This window comes from Nannobrachium achirus (assembly GCF_963921795.1).
Source record: "Nannobrachium achirus genome assembly, chromosome: 7".
In the NCBI taxonomy this organism is placed as follows: Eukaryota; Metazoa; Chordata; class Actinopteri; order Myctophiformes; family Myctophidae; genus Nannobrachium; species Nannobrachium achirus.
In genome coordinates this window covers 52071525-52090207 of record NC_137816.1, presented here as the reverse complement: position 1 = coordinate 52090207, position 18683 = coordinate 52071525, and positions in this window count along the sequence as shown.

Sequence of the window (18683 nt, the reverse complement as noted above, 5' to 3'; positions counted from 1 at the left end):
TCCCAGAATGATTCCATGCACTTGCATAAATAAGCCCAAGCCTAATTTAACATTATCATAACTGTGATAACCGCGACAGCTTTGAATTCTGTCAATTCAGAAAATAGCTTTACGAAAAATCGACTTCCGTGGTGACAATCTTTAGCTGCACCCCGCTTCTGCTATCCAGAGTAGCAGCGTTCTTAGCTGTGTAGAGTGCATCACACAGCCATCAGTCCTGGTGCGCAGAGGCACTTTGTCTGAATCCTAAAACCATTTTACACCCAAGCTCTGAAAGCTGCTGTCAAGGGAGACGTGATTTATTTGCCTGTAATTGCCTAATTTTGCCTTTCCTGCGGGCTCATGGGGAGCCCACAGCCCACCAATAGACAGCCTAACCTTGCCTACTGAAGAACGGTCCAAGGATGTAATACTGTCAGCTTCAAATAGTCCTTGCTTGTGATTTATCATTTCCTCAGCCCCTCTTCCTCCTTCCTTCCTATTCCCTGCCTTCTGCTTGAGCAAACACTTAGTGAGTTGTTATGGTTCTGCTCATCGAAGGTAAACTCTAGTCTAGTGTGTATTTATACTGCGGTGCGACGGAGGGAGCTATTGATAGAGTTGACACAGAGCTGAAGGGAGAGGTGAGAAAATGCGTTGAATGACGGCAATGCACTCCAGATGGGTTGTTTGTTGGGATCAATACTCTAGTCAGAACAAGCAAGCAAGGGGAAGTGTCTTTGTTATGGGTGGATGCATCAATGAGGGTGGCTTGCTGATTATGAGTGTTTACTCTTGTGGAAGGCATGAGCAGGAGCTCAGTGTGTGTAGATCAGGAACGTGCTTTTGATAAAAAGCGAGCCACAAAGAAAGCCACATCCCTTCACACCATTTAAAAAAATCTATAGTTCTGCTATTACCAGCTGTTAAGCCCCAGAAGTCCCATCCTCTGTGAGAATTTAAAACATCGATTTGTGTTTGAGCACTGATTTGTGGTTGTCAGAAGCACAGTTCAGTGACTTGCATTCAATATCAAATAAATACCTCAGCTCTTTACAGAATAACAGGTACAAATATGATGTCCTTCCTGTACAAGCCATTCAAAAATGATTGAACGTACAATATCTGCCCATTCATAATAGGTCCTTGAGAAGGTTTTGTTTTGCTTAATGATGTCCTTGTTGAAGCCATTAAACAATGATTGCACGTACAGCACTACAGTAACTATGTACTTTAATCGATAAGGATTGATCGATATCAATATAAATTTACATTTTAATGTTAGACACTACTTTCAGTGTTAAAAGTGTCAAGGTTATTTTGTTTTGAACAACTAACTAATGCACGTGATGAGATGTACTCCGCTGCAGGTCTGTACAAAGGGTGATGATCAGAAAAATGATATGTCAATAATGTAATACTGTCCAGGACACTTTGTTTAAAGTGGGCGTGACATGGCCAAAACAGCTAATTATGGCTATCAAATTAGCCAATTTTTTGGAGCTGTGTGAAGCACAGGCTCCCTATACGTGGCTGTGTGGGTCTGTGTGTCTGTCTGTCTGTGTGTCTGTGTGTGTGTCTGTGTGTATGTAGCCTGAACTTCCTAAACTTCGGCACGCTACTAGTCCCACAGTTTTGCCACCACACACTCGCGCCATATGTCAAATCGACCGGCTTACTCGGGAATCGTGGGCTAGTAACTTGCTAAGAGAAAGGTTCAATAGTTTAATTGATATTAATTTATTAGTGAATTAATTTTCCCCATTGACTTATAATGGGAATCGCAAAAACTCACATTCAATTATTTGTCTCTCGCAAACCATAGGGGCTAGAGTTTCAAGACTTGGAGAGGAGGTTCATAATGATTTCAAGGATTAAATAAAAAATAATTGTGTCATTTGGCCGCATGGTGGCGCCATAACACCCCACTTTACGTTTTGGCCTGTAACTCTTGAACCGTAGGTCGGAAAATTAAAAATATTTTTTCCCTGGATTCCTTGGGTCATGACGCATCTCCCCATATAGGCCACGCCCATTTGCGCCATGATAGATTTTTCTCCATCTTGAATTTTCTCCAAAACACACTTTTTGCTCCTTTTCCTACATATTTTCTTCAAATGTCACAAAAATCGTTACACATGATCCACACACACACACACACACACACACACACACACACACACACACACACACACACACACACACACACACACACACACACACACACACACACACAGCTCCACTTCACACGGGTGTGATTTTTAATGATGTCATGTACCCCCATGTTAAATTACCCAATCAAATTAATTTATTGTAGTTACTGTACTGAAAGTAGTACTTTCTGTACAGTAACGGCAATACATTAATTTGATTGGGCTAATATGGGGGGAGGGGCGGAGACTCGCGGAGTCGAGTATCCATATCATTATCTTTTGAAACTGCCCCAAAAAAAGCTGTCCGAGGCGTGTTTCCGACTTTCTAAACCAACTTTAAAACTATCAGTTCTAGGGGTAAAAATTATACACCATTCGCTATAAAATGGTAAAAAAGTACATGTCTTCTTCAAAAAAAGGTGTCAGAGATTCGTTACGAGGGTCAACACGCTTCTCCCCGTCTAAGGGACGGTTTTGTCGGCCATACCCTGCTGTGTCTTCCGCTAAACCTGACTGGAGGACCTGGCCGGGACGCGTGATTATGGATCCCACTGGGAAAGATGGAGAACGAGCGTCCAGCGATCTCCTTCTCCTCGGCAGCTTTGAGCCCTTTTAGCAGACATATGTCCTGCTGTCTCGGAGGACTGAGGTCCGTGGCTCATACACTCTGTGTGTGTGTAGCCTGTGTGTGTGTGTACACACACAATAGCTCTCCAAAATAGCCTTGCGGTGCGGTGCGGTGCGGCGCTGCTACACGCTAACAACATCACGTTGTGCGCGGCACGGCAGGACGGACGAAGTATACATTGCGAGGCACCGCACAACGGACGAAGTATACATTCACTACTAACTGATACGGCCCGCCTCCTTTTCAGACCGTTTGAAGAAACACCACGTGACTTACTGTATCATAATGTTAAATTTCGGCCGGTGTCACGCCCCCTTTAAGGAAAAGAAAACATTCTACGTCCTTGCTTCTGAGTCCACTTGACTCAGGCACGACACCATCTCCTGATACATTGTTATGTTATAATTGTCCAATCAGAATGTGACTAATGTATTCTGTCCACGTATGGTATCGTGACGCCCCACAAGCCCTGAAAACAAAACTCCAAACAGCCCAAAACAAACTAATTAGGGTCCTGCTTAACCTTCCCTATCAGACTCACCTCACCGCTACTCACCAGTTAAGAGTGGGGTGGCTCAGAGTAGATGACAGAGTACAGCAACTTGCAATGGGCCTGGTGTACAAGATACACTACACCACTATGATACCCAAGTACCTGTTAAAATACTTTATAAACATTAAGGATGTCCATAATTATAACACCAGAGGCAGCGCCACAGATCACTTCCAACCCAGAGTAAAAACCAACAAAGGGTCAAACTCGTTTTTCTGCTATACCACCAAAATGTGGAAAGCCTTACCAAAGGCCATAAAGGAGTGTGGATCACTAGCATCCTTTAAAATTGCCCTGAAAAACCAATTACAGGCAGCAGCCGTTCGCAACTGGTAAAAAAATGAACCTAGCCCAACCCTACCCTCCCCTGCCCCTTATACTGTTTGTTTAGACTTACTGTTTTCTTTTTTGTTTTTCTTTACATATCTACTGCATAGTACTGTGTTCTATTTGTCTGTCATTCAATGTTATATGAGATACTTAAATGGTTTCCAGTGGAAATAAGCTTAGTCTTTTCATGGATCTCCTTTTAGTAGACCTTGTACCAGTGAACTGTACCGTCATGAAACTGTACCCTTTCCTATGCAAACTTCTAATAAAGTCTTCAATCAATCAATCAATCAATCAATCAATCAATCAATCAATTCTGTAACTCCATATATCTGTGAAATTATGTTTTGTATGGACAGAAGGCACTATGGGTGAATTGCTGTACTGTATTGACTTATTCTTGTGCTGCCTCTTTCTTTGACTCTGACTCTGACTGTGGATATATTCTTGGGTGGAAGCTGAGTCTTCTGGAAATGAATTACTTTCTAAAGGAATAAATATACCTATCATACTTCATCAGTGTGTTGGAATTTAAACAAAACATTTAAACAAAATAGCGTTGCCCATTTGGATGAAAAAGTCGTAAGTTCTAAGCTTCTACATTTTTGTAAAACCTTGTAAGGTGACAGTCATGGCCACTTGATGCTTGGTGTTAGGCTTTCTTTCATCGTTCCCCTCCTCTTGTACGCAGGACTTGTCAGCTGGATTTCTGGGTGAGCTCATAAGCTCTTAGGATCAAGACAATCAATGCATTTCCATTAGGGGAGAATTGAAAACGTGTCAAATGTGAGTATTTTAAGGAGAGCTTATAATGGAGTCCACCTCAAGGTGAAACATTCTTTCATCGGTAACCCTTTACTTAAAGGGCGGGTCTATAATGCATTATGATCACATTTATAATGCATTATGATGCACTTATAAGGCATTAAAACTTGTTATAAATGTTTATAATCATGTATGACAACTTATAACAAGCTTTATTATGAGTGCTGGTCATAATGCATTATAAGCTCAGTGGAACAACAAATTATAACTACCCTAACTTAGTTATTATAAAGTGTCTTTGTTGTAAGTTGTTAATATGCATAATTATAAACATTTATAACAAGTGTTATGAAGCATTATAAATAGATTATAAATGTGATTATAATGCATTATAGACCCGAGCTTAACACATCTGCCGCCCAGCCCGTTTATAAACGTTCTATTTTGCCCAGCTATTTACCGCCCAGCCCGTTTATAAACGTTCTATAGTCTTTTCATTGTTTTACAATTGATGGTGCTCCGGTGCTGCCTGTGACTTAATACAGTAGGGCAACATCAAAGGGAACCAGGTCATTCACGTGAATGAAGAAAAAAGGTCAAAAAACTGCATTGAAATACATGTTATCAGGCAATCCAAATACAAGAGAGAGAGAGGGAGAAAAGTCTGCAGCTGTTTTAGACGCGACAAGCCAGGCTAGCCAGCTAGCCAGCTGAGGAGAAAAAAGAAAGAAAAAAAAAGATCGGTTGGGTGGCTCGGTTGAGATTTGAATATAGGATATTTATAGTTAGAGTTAGAGTTTAGATAGTTGATTGATAGCCTAGAGATGACAGTAGAATTCGTTTAGATTTGAGTGTATTTAGGTGAAGACACTCTGTATTTATAGTGGGAGAGGAGGAGTGAGTGTGTAGAACGCGCACACACACAGGGGTGTCACAAGGGGGGAGTGCGAGTGGAAACCCTACACTACTAGGGCCCAAGGTGGAGGGGACATAATTATTTTATACTTTAGCTATTGAAAAATAGCAGATCTACAAGCTCACAGCGCGGCACTCTGCGAGCTTGTACATCTGCTATTTTTGAAATCCCCCCTATGAAGAACAATCATGGGGGTCCCGCAGTGAATCCTTGTGGCCAGGGCCCAGATTTTGGTGCGACACCCCTGGCCACACGCAGCAAAACAACATCCATCCATACGACACGACACACAATGAAAAAAACGGAAAAAACCAGGGTCCTACCTGATACACTGTCACCTCCTCCCCCCCAGTGCACTCCTGGCTCGTAAAGATATTCCATTGATAAACAAACAGTCTGCTGGCTCGTAAAACTATAATCCATGTGGCTAAACAACAGTAAGGAAAATGATCCAATGGTCCAGCAAACTTTTCTCTGCATCGATCTGAGTTTCCGTTAGCTAAGAAATCACGTGACATAACACAGGCAGGGGCGTCAATTGGGTATGGCAGGGGTATGCAGCTGCCAATGCCATACCTTGGCTACAGGGGGAAATAATAAAAATGTACTTTTCATCGTGCCTGCACGAGGGCACGCGTGCAAGACACCAGTCATGTTGCCATACCTTAGCTTGTTCTGAACTGACGCCACTGAACACAGGTGTTCCACAGGGGCGCGTGCGTGCTCGCGCATGTGGATGTGCGCGCGCATGTGGGGTGTGTGTGTGTGTGTGTGTGTGTGTGTGTGTGTGTGCGCGCGTGTGTTTGTGTGTGTGCCTGAAATGTCATAGGAGGAGCTCAGGGTGGTCCTTGTGCTTCGTGACGTTCGCGCGTGCGCGTGCATGCGCATGCATGTGTGTGAGTGTGTGCGTGTGTGTTGAGACTGAGTACACAGTGCCACAGTGCCAATTATTGGCTTGAAACAACAAAATCAACCCAATAAGAGACTTATTCATGTTATTTCATAAAAAGCCTTTTTTCTAGCCTTTTTAAACAAATTAGGCCATTTGGGGCAGGCGCAGTAGTCGCTAATAAATTCATTGAAAAATCATCATGGAACATAAAACTCTTGTTTATTTTTTTTTATAAAGTATAGATTTTAATCTTTCCATCGGTATACTCAATTTGTTCATAGACATAGAAACAAATTTTCAAAATATTACATTACAAATGAGTCAAAATGCTCCAAAACCCTGACATGTTTTGGAAGAGTTTAATAAAAAACGTGGGGCAGGCAATGTGTTAATTTCAAGATTTGTAAAGAAAAATGGCTGTTTCTCAGTAAGTAACTTTTATTTGAACTGAAGGGCGGCCGAGCGTCTAGTCGGTGACCTGGCCAACTCTTGAACGACGTAAATAGGGAATGAATGCCCCACCCTTTAATGCAAACCCCATTATACCAGTTGTCATAGGACCCGTTTTGACCATCTGTTTGCCCGTGTCCATTTATGCCCATATATGGAGATATCTGTCTGTCTGCGTCCATTTTATGCCCATATATGGAGATCTCTGTAGCTGTATGTCGGGCGGCCGAGTGTCTAGTCGGAGACCGGCCTACTCAGGAACGATGTAAATAGGGAATGAATGCCCACCCTTTAATGCAAACCCCATTATACCTGTTGTCATAGGACCCGTTTTGACCATCTGTTTGCCTGTGTCCATTTATGCCCATATTGAAGATATCGGTCTGTCTGTCTGCGTCCATTTTATGTCCATATATGGAGATCTCTGCAGATACAGTTCTGGGTCCATTTTATGCCCATATATGCCCATATATGGAGATATCTGTCTATCTGCGTCCATTTTATGCCCATATATGGAGATCTCTGTATCTGTCTGTCTGTGTCCCTTTTATGCCCGTATATGGAGATCTTTGTGATTCTGCGTCCATTTTATGCCCATATATGGAGATCTGTTTATCTGCGTCCATTTTATGGCCATATATGAGATCTGTCGCTTTTTGTTTGTTTCTTCTTTAAGCAGAATACGCAGCCTGCTTAAATCTGCATCATTCAAGTCATCCTCCCAGACAGTCCCACGCTTTGTTGCTTGTCTTAGTGTCTTTGTCTTTGTCTCTTTTATTTTCTTTTTCTTTTTTGGAGCGGGAGAGTTCAGCTTTAGCTTGTCTTATGTTTGTCGTCTCCTCCGTCTGCACCTCAGCCAACCCAGATCTCGAGTTCTCGACTACTGATCCTTGTTCTCTTCAGCAAAAGTTGTACAGTCATTTAAATCTGCATCATCGATGTCCTCCCAGTCACACTCTTTGTTGCTTGTCTTATGTTTTTCTCCTCCTCGATCTGCTGATGACATTCAACGTGACATTCGTACGTAACCATGGCACCATTTATTGTTGACTCATGTGGCGTACGTGATGTCAGAGCCTTTTATGAAGTGATGTCATAATGAGTCAGCGCTTGCGCCAATTTCAGCCAAGAATCGCAATCCTGCTTGTGATTTTGATTCTTGAAGTTGAACGTTTGTTTTGAACGATTTTCAAATTAATGATCTAAATCATGGAGAAAGTTGGACAGGTGCGAAATGGTGGTAGTTGTGAAACTACTGCTAATAAGGTGCTAATAAGGGAACTGTGGCTTTTAAGGGGACTTTCAGGGAAAGATCAGTTAAGTGTGAAGTTCTGAAATTGCACATCTGTATTACACTCAGCAGGTTACGGTCACAATCAAGGTCAGAAATTAATCAGTGAAGCGTTGCCGGTGTGGGCAGCCTCTGCACCCCTGGTACCTAGTAATGCTATACTTAGCTGTGTGTGGGTGTCATGCACCAATTGTAGCAGATCTACAAGCTCACAGCACATAATGTGAAGGCTTGGCCTTCTCTCGCACAACATTTTTAAGATAACCTAAAGGTGATATCGCTTGCCCAGGAATCTGGCACAAAGAAATAATATCTACAAAGGGTCTGGATATTTACACCAGCAATGAATGTATGTATAAATATGCAATGCAGTTAATCAACACTAAATATATGAATATACTTACTATATGTACCGTACAGTCCATAACAATGAATATATGAATGAATATATGTAGTCTATCAACAATGAATATACAGTATGTTCAGTCTATCAGTACATACAGCATGTACCGGTACAGTCTATCAACAATGGACATTCTGTATTTAAGGCCTTAGTTATCTCCATTTTTGTTAAATATTGCCACATTTTGGCCACATTTTTTTTGTCCAAACTTAAACAACCAACCATGTCTGCATTTTTTTTTGGTAAAAGTTGATCCCATGCCAAAGTGCCAGCGCTCGCCCAGCAGTCTGCTGTCACCCAGGCGGATGCATGCGCGGCACACGCACGCCCATGTGCACGACCTCATCGCTTACTGGTTCAATATGATTTATATTTATAATAATATTTCGCTAGATTCTTTGTATTTTGTATTTGATTCTGCCTCTTTTTCCTTGACCCAGATCTATGCTGCGATGTGTCAAAAACAAAAAACATTTTGTGCATATCAACTTATGACTTATTGCATGGTTTAAAACAATGATCAATTCTTCTAACACTTGAGTGTGAAAGTTCTGTTTCATTCAAATGTATGTTTTTTTGCTGTTTTGTTTTACAATCATTTTAGTGTAGCATTCATTGAGTTCAGAATAGTATTTTTCTGAAATATACTCAATCACATTCAGAAACATATAACACCCTGATATTTCCACAATATTGATGGCAAAAAGCTTGCCTTTTAACCCATTTTATATTCTGAAACAGCACACTGGTCAGCGGGTCCTGCAGGGTTTTCAGATATGCTGAGTGATTTTGTCATTTTTCAACATAAAAAAACAGTTCAATGTTAATTTGATTTTCTGTGTACAAGGAGAATGAAGGTTGCTTGCACCTTGAATGCACTGCATGTGTTAAGTACAGTTGCTGAACTACGCATCACAGGGGCTGCAAATTGTTTTAGCAAGAGAGTTAGACCCATGTGTATGCTCAGATTTCTCTCAAAATCCATTTAAATCTCCCCTGTCAAAAGGTGTGTGGAGCTGTGCTTACTCCACAGTCCAGCTACAGCACCTTACTATTTATGAAAGTTCCCCTTTAAATGTATGCACTCTTTTTGCTCAGGAGATCTGAATACTGTTTATTTTTTTCTTTATTTTTTGTACCTAGAAACAAAGCACAGTGGTATAGTAGCTGCTGTCCAGTGGTGGAAAAAGTACTCACATATCAATACTGCAATGTAGAAGTACTCTGTTACAAGTCCGGAATTCAAAATGTACTTGAGTAAAAGTAGGCCTATGAAAGTATTGGCATCAAAATGTACTTGAAGTACCAAAAGTAAAAGTACTAAATGTTTGAAAATAGCAGATCTACAAGCTCACAACGCGTCACATCGCGACGCGTTGTGAGCTTGTAGATCGGCTATTTTCAAATAGCCACGGTATAGAATAGGGCTAAAGTGCATTAATGTATGTTTTATAGTATAATCGTTTATATCTGCAAAGTAACTAACTAAAGCTTTCAAATAATTGTAGTGGAGTAAAAGTACAATATTTGGATCCGAGATGTAGTGGAGTAGAAGTAAAAGTACTGAAAACTGGAAATACTCAAGTAAAGTACAAATACCTCAAAACTGTACTTAATTAAACAGTACTTAAGTAAATGTACTTAGTTACTTTACACCACTGCTGCTGTCCATGTATTATTATGTGTGTCTGCCTTCTGCCTGCTCATCTGCTAGACAAACATTCCACACCAGAACAGCGTCTGTTCCAGAATGAGAAAGGGCTAAAGAGGAGGTGGGGGTGTAACAAGGTGGATTTGACTTTTCCAGTGACTAACCGTGATGTTATGCTAATTCTGCTTGCGTTCCACTTGACTTCCATTTGTACTTCCAGTAGCAATAGGAATTACCTATAAGAGGGAAGGCTCCAGGCTATGACTATATTACTTCCATTTTTACTTCCAGCACAGTGTTATAGACGTTGCTGTGACATGGACCATATAGCAGCAAAATGGGTTAAAAGCAAAACCAGCAGCTACACTGCAGAGTAGAGCCCAACCGATACCATATTTTTCGACCGATACCGATATCCCGATGTTGGAGAGTGCTAGACACCGATACCGATACGATACCGATGTTTTGTAAAAATCATTTTCTATTCATTTAAGATCATTTACTTAGACTGCTCGCCCGTCGGATAAATGGTCAGATTATTGCATTTTTGTCAAAACTTTGAGTTTGGTCGCAGTTATCAATTTCTATTGCTTGTTGGATAATAATACTCTTTTAATTTGGGGGTTCTGCTGTGTTTTGTCTCGTTTATGAATTAATTTGTGTCTTTTATCTATTATTTATTATACAATTAATATATCGGATATCGGTGGCATAATTCACCGATGTTCGATACCCTTCCGATATCTCCAAAACGACCGATATATCGAATTGACCGATATATCTGTCGGGCTCTACGTGCAGAGAGTATGGTTTATTAGCGGTCTTCCAGTCGGAACTCATTCCTATGGGGGATCGCCCTGATCCACCAAAATAGAGAAAAAAAGTATGTCAGCTCCAGTAGGACAATGTCCTATTGGCCAGAGGGGATGTCAAACAAGTCTCGGGGCGCAGGACCTCCCCCTATAAGTTAGCAGGGCTCGTAGCCCTGCTAACTTTGCGGCCCTGTTGTGCCAACTTTTGCTAGCTCCGCTTTCCCCTGTGTTGCGGCTAGCTCGATTAGCCTATGTTTACCAGACACAGCCCCTGTGCCTTTCGGCGAAGGACTGACCGTGGCAATGGCGACTGCTAGCCCTCTTCCACACTGCGTCACAGAAGGCTGCAAACTCAAGCTAGACGCGGAAGACCCCCACCCACATCCCCTCTAGCCAATAGGACATTGTCCTACGGGAGCTGACATACAGTACTTTTTTTCTGTATTTTGGTGGATCAGGGCGATCCCCCATAGGAAGGAGTTCCTCCTTTCAGACCTAAATAAACAGGTGTTTAGTTCGAAACACTTGTGTTTGCCCATGTGCTAATACAGTATAGCTTACAGTGTGTTAAGATGATGGGAGCTGTCCTCAATGGTTTATTTATCTAACTTATTTGCTTTGAAGATATATCCAAGAAGTTGTGACAATTGCACATAGATTTAATCATGTGTTTTTGCTCATGTGAATAGAATTGTTATTTAAAATAAATGCTTTCAGATTTGACCTTACTAATGTACAGTGTTGGGGTAATGAGATAAATGTAAATGTAAATGTATTTCTTCCTTTTTTTTAACAGTAGCAAGTAATATAACAAATCACTTAGAGTAATCTAATACTACAATCCGCTTAATTCAACTCCCACTTTGGCTGTTAAGTCGGTAGGAATCGTCGTTGATTGGCTAGGAGTGCTCAGGAGGCTGACTGTGTTTGCCAACAGCCAATGAGGGCTCAATGTCCTTTCAGAATAGTCGCATTCATATTTCCTTCGTTTTCAAATCATAACTGTGTGATTTGCGTGTCCTCATGATGTTGATTTTGTCTGAAATAATTTGGTATAGTGTTGGACACCAGTCCAACCAATTACAATGCACCTTACTTTGTTTTAAAGTTCATCAAATGAATGAATATGAAAGAGAATGTTCAATCTCCGCGTGAACTGTGTTCTCTCTCCGTTTTAATGCCACGGCAGCTTTCATAGTTGTCTCCGCCAGGCCGAAGGCATGCATGGCCGAGAATGTGTTTGCTCCTGTCCGTGCATCCTTCAACTACCTGGCCTGGCGGAGACCTGTGCTCGCCTGCTCGGGGGAGCACATCTTTCTACACTGTAAGACTTTTCACAGCAGAATTACAGTAAAGTACTGGCAGCACGTTATCTCCTAAGAAACCTTTTTTGGCAGTCTCTTACTGTATTTTGAATTACAGTATATTACTGAAAAGAATTGTAGAGTTAATTACTGTATTTCTGCTGAATGTTTTTTTTCCAGTAACTTACTGTATTCCTGTTCAAAGTCTTTCAGTAACTTACTGTATTCTTGTTAAATGTTTTTAAGTAACGTACTGTATTCCTTTCCAAAGTTGCTTAGTAACTTACTATATATTATAATATTTATTTTATAATGTATATTATAGTATGTGCAGGTTCTGCAGAACGTTGACATAGCTAAAATTGGGACAACACAGAGAAGATTAGCATGGTCCAATGGGTTTGGGACCATGCTTATCTGTTCAAACTCAACCCCTGTTAGAGTTCTTAGAGGTTTTCCTTTTCTGACCACCAGGGTGAGGGAGCTCAACAATAACCTAGAGATAGCAGCTAGGGTTAGGGTTTGAGGCTCAAATACTGACAAATCAAATTCTGACATAATGTCAGTCAGCTTGCCTGGGCAGACACATGGAGATGACACATGAAGCATTTTTAGCTCCCAGAAGATTCGAAAATGCCCCTAATAACTAGACAAATGCTTTACCCAGAATACTTTGCTGTCTTCTTCCCAGGATGCTTTGCTGTTAAGGGCAAATTTACAGCAATTCCTGACAATAATGACATTCTCTTTAATTACTGTAAAAATGCATGTTTTCCCTCCCAGAATGCTTGGCTGTTAAGAGCAAATTTACAGCAATTCCTATGATAATGACATTATCTTAAATTGCTGTAAAAAAGTAATTTTCACTCCCAGAATGCTTTGCTGTTTACAGTATAATACTGTCTGATACTAATACAGTATAATACTGTTCGGAATTTTGCTATAAATTTACAGTAAGGGCTAACAATGTAGTTATGCCTGACTTAGTACTTGGTTGCGTACCGTGTCGTGTACTGAACATAGCTGACCTACAAGCTACTTCTGACCTATTACGCTGTGACATGTTGTGGGCTTGTAGATCAACTACGTTTAAATCAGGCAGTTTACGTTTAGCAGTCCAATAGGCAGTTGATGAGACAGTCCATGTAAAACATAAAAACTAAAACCTTTTACCATGGGCATCGTATATTGTCTACACAGTAAAATGTTAATTAACTTTGATGCGTTTACAAAACCAAATTGACCTGTTCCAATAGGATTTTACAGTGTGTGCAGAAAAAAAAAGCAATTACCAATTTTGTGGTGTGTAACGAAAAAGTAATGAGTGGTTCCTCTTTCCAAAAGCATATTTCTTTTTACTCCCTGCCCAACAGTAACTAACTAGTTATACCCCTTAAAGGACAACTTTGTTTTTTTACAACAACTATTTTAGATTGTAATTAGAGAAATGAAAAGATGAGTGTTAAAATGTTTTCATTTACTGCTTTCTTTAGTTTTTGCAATATTGATTTCAGTGGACGGGGGCATGCGTACACTTGGCTAAATATATATTTTTAGACGCAATAAGCCGGAAATGTCTTTATTACTATTGACAGTAACACTACTAGCCCCCATAAGTCACATCTGCCCATGAAAGATTGTGGTGCATCTTGGGAATGGGCTTAATGTGTCTAAAAATAAATATTTTGCCACTTTACGCTGCCCCCACCTACTGATATCAAAATCATTAAAATCGCTAAAACGATAGAAAGCAGTAAATGAAAACATTTGAACACTCATCTTTTCTTTTCTCTAATTACAATCTAAAATATTAAACCTTGTAAAAAAATGGATGTGGATGGGCTCTGGGGTGGTGGGGTGTTTGGGGCTGGGACACATGCACAAGCGCATTCATCAAATTAATTCTCTGAAATCCGGAAAGGGCTGAAATGTTGAAATGTAGTTGAGAGTCAAATCGCTCAATACCGATTAGCATCCAATATAGAATCTGACATGCTTGTATTGGACAGGAAGTGTTGTGTGATTGGGCACAGACAGCATGTCTTTCCTCATTCACAGTGAAGTCAGGCTATTCAAAGCGGTTATGATGAGAGCTTGAACAGGGAGTCTTGTCTGGCAATAGAGATAAGAGGAGAAGAAAGCATAGTTCAGACCAAATATTTGTTAAGAAAAGAAACCATTTTAAGCATGATTTATACTTTGTCATACACGACAACGTGAACGTCCACAAATTCTACAATCATTTTTATGTGGCACAAAACCTTTACATAAAATCCTTCATGGCAAAACAAATAGATTTCTTCCCACAAGCTTGTAGATCGCAGTGAGACATTATTGTACGACGGAGCATACAGTGTTAATTCGTTAGCAAATGTATTTTCAGTCTGTCTGTCTGTATGTGTATAATTGTCACAGTCAGATAAACTTAAGGGATATCATTTGTCGAATGTAGGATGCATAAGTGATTGTAAATCCTTTTCATCTGCTTTGGTGCAAATGAAAGTGCCAGGTTCAATGGAGAGGCAAAAGCAAAACAACCCCCAAAAAGAGAATTGCATGTGGTGGCCACAGACAATTATAGTCCTCTCTTTATTCTTCCTGAAAGATTCTTCTCTAGTTTTGTTTTCTGCTAGTGTCCTTGTCACACGTTTTAACAACACTTTTATCCCAACAGCAATTACTGTAGGCTCTTTAACACCACAGCCACAACCAGGGCCAGATTAACCTTGTGTGGTGCCCCAGGGCGACCAAGTTCAAGTGCCCCCCACGCCGGGTCGGCCACGGTCTCGCGGGCCAAGGCCGCCTCATTCACGGCTGCAGCGCCGGTGGCTACGCCGCTGGTGGAATCGCATCTTGCTTTATGCAGCGCTTTTTTCTGCTGTTTTTTGTCTTTTTGCACAACCGCTTAACTGTTTTCTCCTTCCCATGTTGAATTGTTGTTTTCACTGAAATGCCGCCAAAATAGCTGGGCATTGTGGGCACAGGTCAGGATACAGGAAGCGTGGGAGCACCCATTTGGGAGGGGAGGGGCACATGCAGGTGACAGGTCATGTCAGTGAATGAATGGCTGAATCATGTGAATGCACAGACTCAGTGTGGGAATGATTGAGAACTAGGCTACTTTTCTTTACATTATGGAGGCCTACACACATATATAAAAAATACTATAAATATATACATTGTAGGCCTACCACAACCTGTAGAGTATTTTGTTTTCACCACATGATGAAGAATGACTTTTTCCACCCTTACAATGGACACAACATGTTTGAACAATATGCTTTAAATATGCCACAAGACCCTGGACCCAAACCAAGCCATTTTCATCTTCTAAGTGTTCCCCCAGCAGCCAAAACAACCCCATTCTGCCACATTTTAAATAAACGTTTTTTTTTAGCCCACAAGCTAATCCAGGCTAACCGAGAAATTATATCACAGATTCATCAAAAATGGAGCAAATGCTCTAATTCCAAGGTCGAGTTGCTGTCTAACCCTTGCCAACATGACCATGACAACTTTGGCGTTTTTAATCCACTGATTGATTGTCTCCACCAGCCGAAGGCTGAGGGGAGAGTATGTTTTCCCCTTCGTCCGTCCGTCCGTCCGTGCGTCCGTCCGTGTGTCCGTCCGTCCGTGTGTCCGTCCGTGTGTCCTCGCAGTTTGTGTGCAGCTAATCTCAGTCGCCGTTGGCCCGGTCGCTGCCAAAGTGAGCACACACATTCCCTGGATGCCAATCTAGAACCTCTGCCCTAAATTTTTCAAATGGGCTTTTTCTAGCGCCACCTAGTGGCCGATGTTCGCAAGACACATTTCTGTGCGCTACTCTTACAGATTTGTTCCAAAAATCCTAGAAATCGGTAGGCAGTATCTCGACAGTCATGTGATCCACACGGATCTGTCCGATTTTTCATATTCCATCCTGATTGGCTAAGATTGGCTTCCAAAGTTTGTAGGATTGAGCCGTTTTGAACAAAATGCCTCAAATCCCAAACGCAAAGTGCAATTATCATGAAATCGCGCACACACGTTCCCACTAGGTCGAAGAAGAAATGCCACTTCAAATTTTGGAAATCAGCCTCATGGTGGCGCTATAACAGGCCGATTTGTGGTTTTATCTATAACTCCACCGATCAGTTTCAAACTTTGTAAGCGCACTCCCTAGAGGCCAAGGAAAAACCCTTTCCCTGCATTTTTCACATCAGCCTTTTATAGCACCACCAGGAGGCCGACTTATGTAAAACACAATTTCTCCTATTATTCCTTGAGATTTTATCCAAAAATCATGCAAATCGGTACACAGGATCTCTATAGTCATGTGCTCAAGTCCGATCGGTCTGATATTTCATATTCCATCCTAATTGGCTAATATTGGCTTCCAAAGTTTTAACAAAATGCCTCAAATCATCAACGCAGCTTGCAATTACCGTGAAATTTGCCACACATATTCCCACTATGTCAAGGAACAAATGCTACCCTTTTCACATTGGCCTGTTATAGCGCCACCAGCAGGTAGACTTTAGCAAAATACATTTTTGGAACACAATGCTTCAAATCATGCATGCAGCGTCCGATTGCCATGAAAGGTCTAAGGCCACCCTTTTTACATTGGCCTATTATACAGTAGCACCACCAGGACGCCTGGCCTGGTGGAGACCTGTGCTCGGAAGAGCACTGCTTCTAGTTTTATATGATTTTTATATGGGGCCTCAGTGAGGTCAAAGAGCTAAGCAGCAGACCATATCACCATAATAAATATATGAACCATTTCTCAAATGATCTCATCACAACCTCAAGTTCTTATCTAAGCCTTTCCAACTGGTAAATGTAAACTTTGGTGTGTTTGATTAAGATTTATTTCTGTGAAGCCTCCTCCTCCTGCTAATGTAGGCTATGGGGCTCCACATACAGCTAAGCCAGTGGCAGATACATTATGCAAGCTTAATAAATAAAACAAGTACCTGATGCTCCCCTGATCCATTTCGAGTTGTTATTTAACCCTCAGCTTTAAAAAAAAAAAAAAAAAAAAAAAATCTTAATTTTTTTTTTTTTTTTCCCCCAAAATATTTTTTGTGCCCCATTGGCATGTGTGCCCCAGGGCACATGCCCTACGAGGCCTATGGTTAATCCGGCCCTGGCCACAACTGGGCTCATGAACTGGACTACTAGCTTTTATTGTCTACGAGACTGTGTTTTTCACCCTGTCCGTCCGTGTGTGTCCGTCCGTCCGTTTGTCTGTGTACAGCAGTGGTGTAAAAAGTACTTACATTCTTTACTTAAGTAAAAGTATCAATACTGCAATGTAGAAGTCCGGAATTCAACATTTACTTGAGTAAAAGTACAAAAGTATTGGTATCAAAATGTACTAAAAGTACCAAAAGTAAAAGTACTCATTGTGCAGAATGTCCCATTTCAAGTAATCAAATGTATAAAAATCTTTTGAAAATAGCAGATCTACAAGCTCACAATGCGTCTATTTTCAAATAGCCAAAATGTGGAATGTGTGGCTGAAGTGACGTAATGTATGTTTTGTTATAATAATCAAAATCTACAAAGTATAACTAGTAACTAAAGTTTTGAAGTAAATGTAGCGGAGTAAAAGTACCAGTAAGACTCCCTAATCGGGAGATAAGCGACCGTCAGGTCGCAGCTTGCTTTGAGAGCAAAATGTGTAGGAGCAGTGTCCAAAAAAGTGTTTGAAAAAATCGGCCTGATGGTGGCGCTATATGGGAGAGATCCATGTTGATGACATGAGTGTAGCCATACTGTGTACCGATTTGCGTGATTTTAGGGCAAAATCTGTAGGAGAAGTGTCCAAAAATGTTTTTTCAAAAAATCGTCCTCATGGTGGCGCTATATGGGACAGATCCATGTTGAAAACATGAGTGTAGACCAACTGTGTACCGATTTGCGTGATTTTAGGTCAGATTTGTAGGAGCAGTGTCCAAAAATGTGTTTTGCAAGAATCGGCCCCATGGTGGCACTAGAAGAGGGTCATGTAAGAATTGATGGTTGGAGGTTGTGGTTTGACAGGCAAGGAGTGTGTGTGCAAAATGTGGCATGGATCGGGGCAACGGTTGCGGAGATATGAGCAGGGCAAAAGTGTGACGTGTGACAGACTGACTGAGGGACAGCTGGTCGAGGTTTTGACGGTCGCAACAATATTTGGATCCGAGATGTAGTGGAGTAGAAATAAAAGTATTGGAAATTGGAATTACTCAAGTAAAGTACAAATAACTCAAAAGTGTACTTGAGTAAATGTACTTAAGTTACTTTACATCACTGGTGTACAGCTAATCTCTGACTCCGTTGGCCCAGTCGCTGCCAAACTGTGCACACACACTCCCTGGATGCACATTTTTCAGATCGGCCTGTTATAGTGCCACCATGAGGTAAATTTTTGCAAAACAGTTTTTTGATATCCTACAGATTTCAACATCACGGACATCGGTACACATGTATCTCTATAGGCATGTGATCAACGCGGATCTGTCTGATTTTCCAGATTTCATCCTGATAGGCTATATTCGCTTTGAAGTAATGCCTCAAATCACCTCTA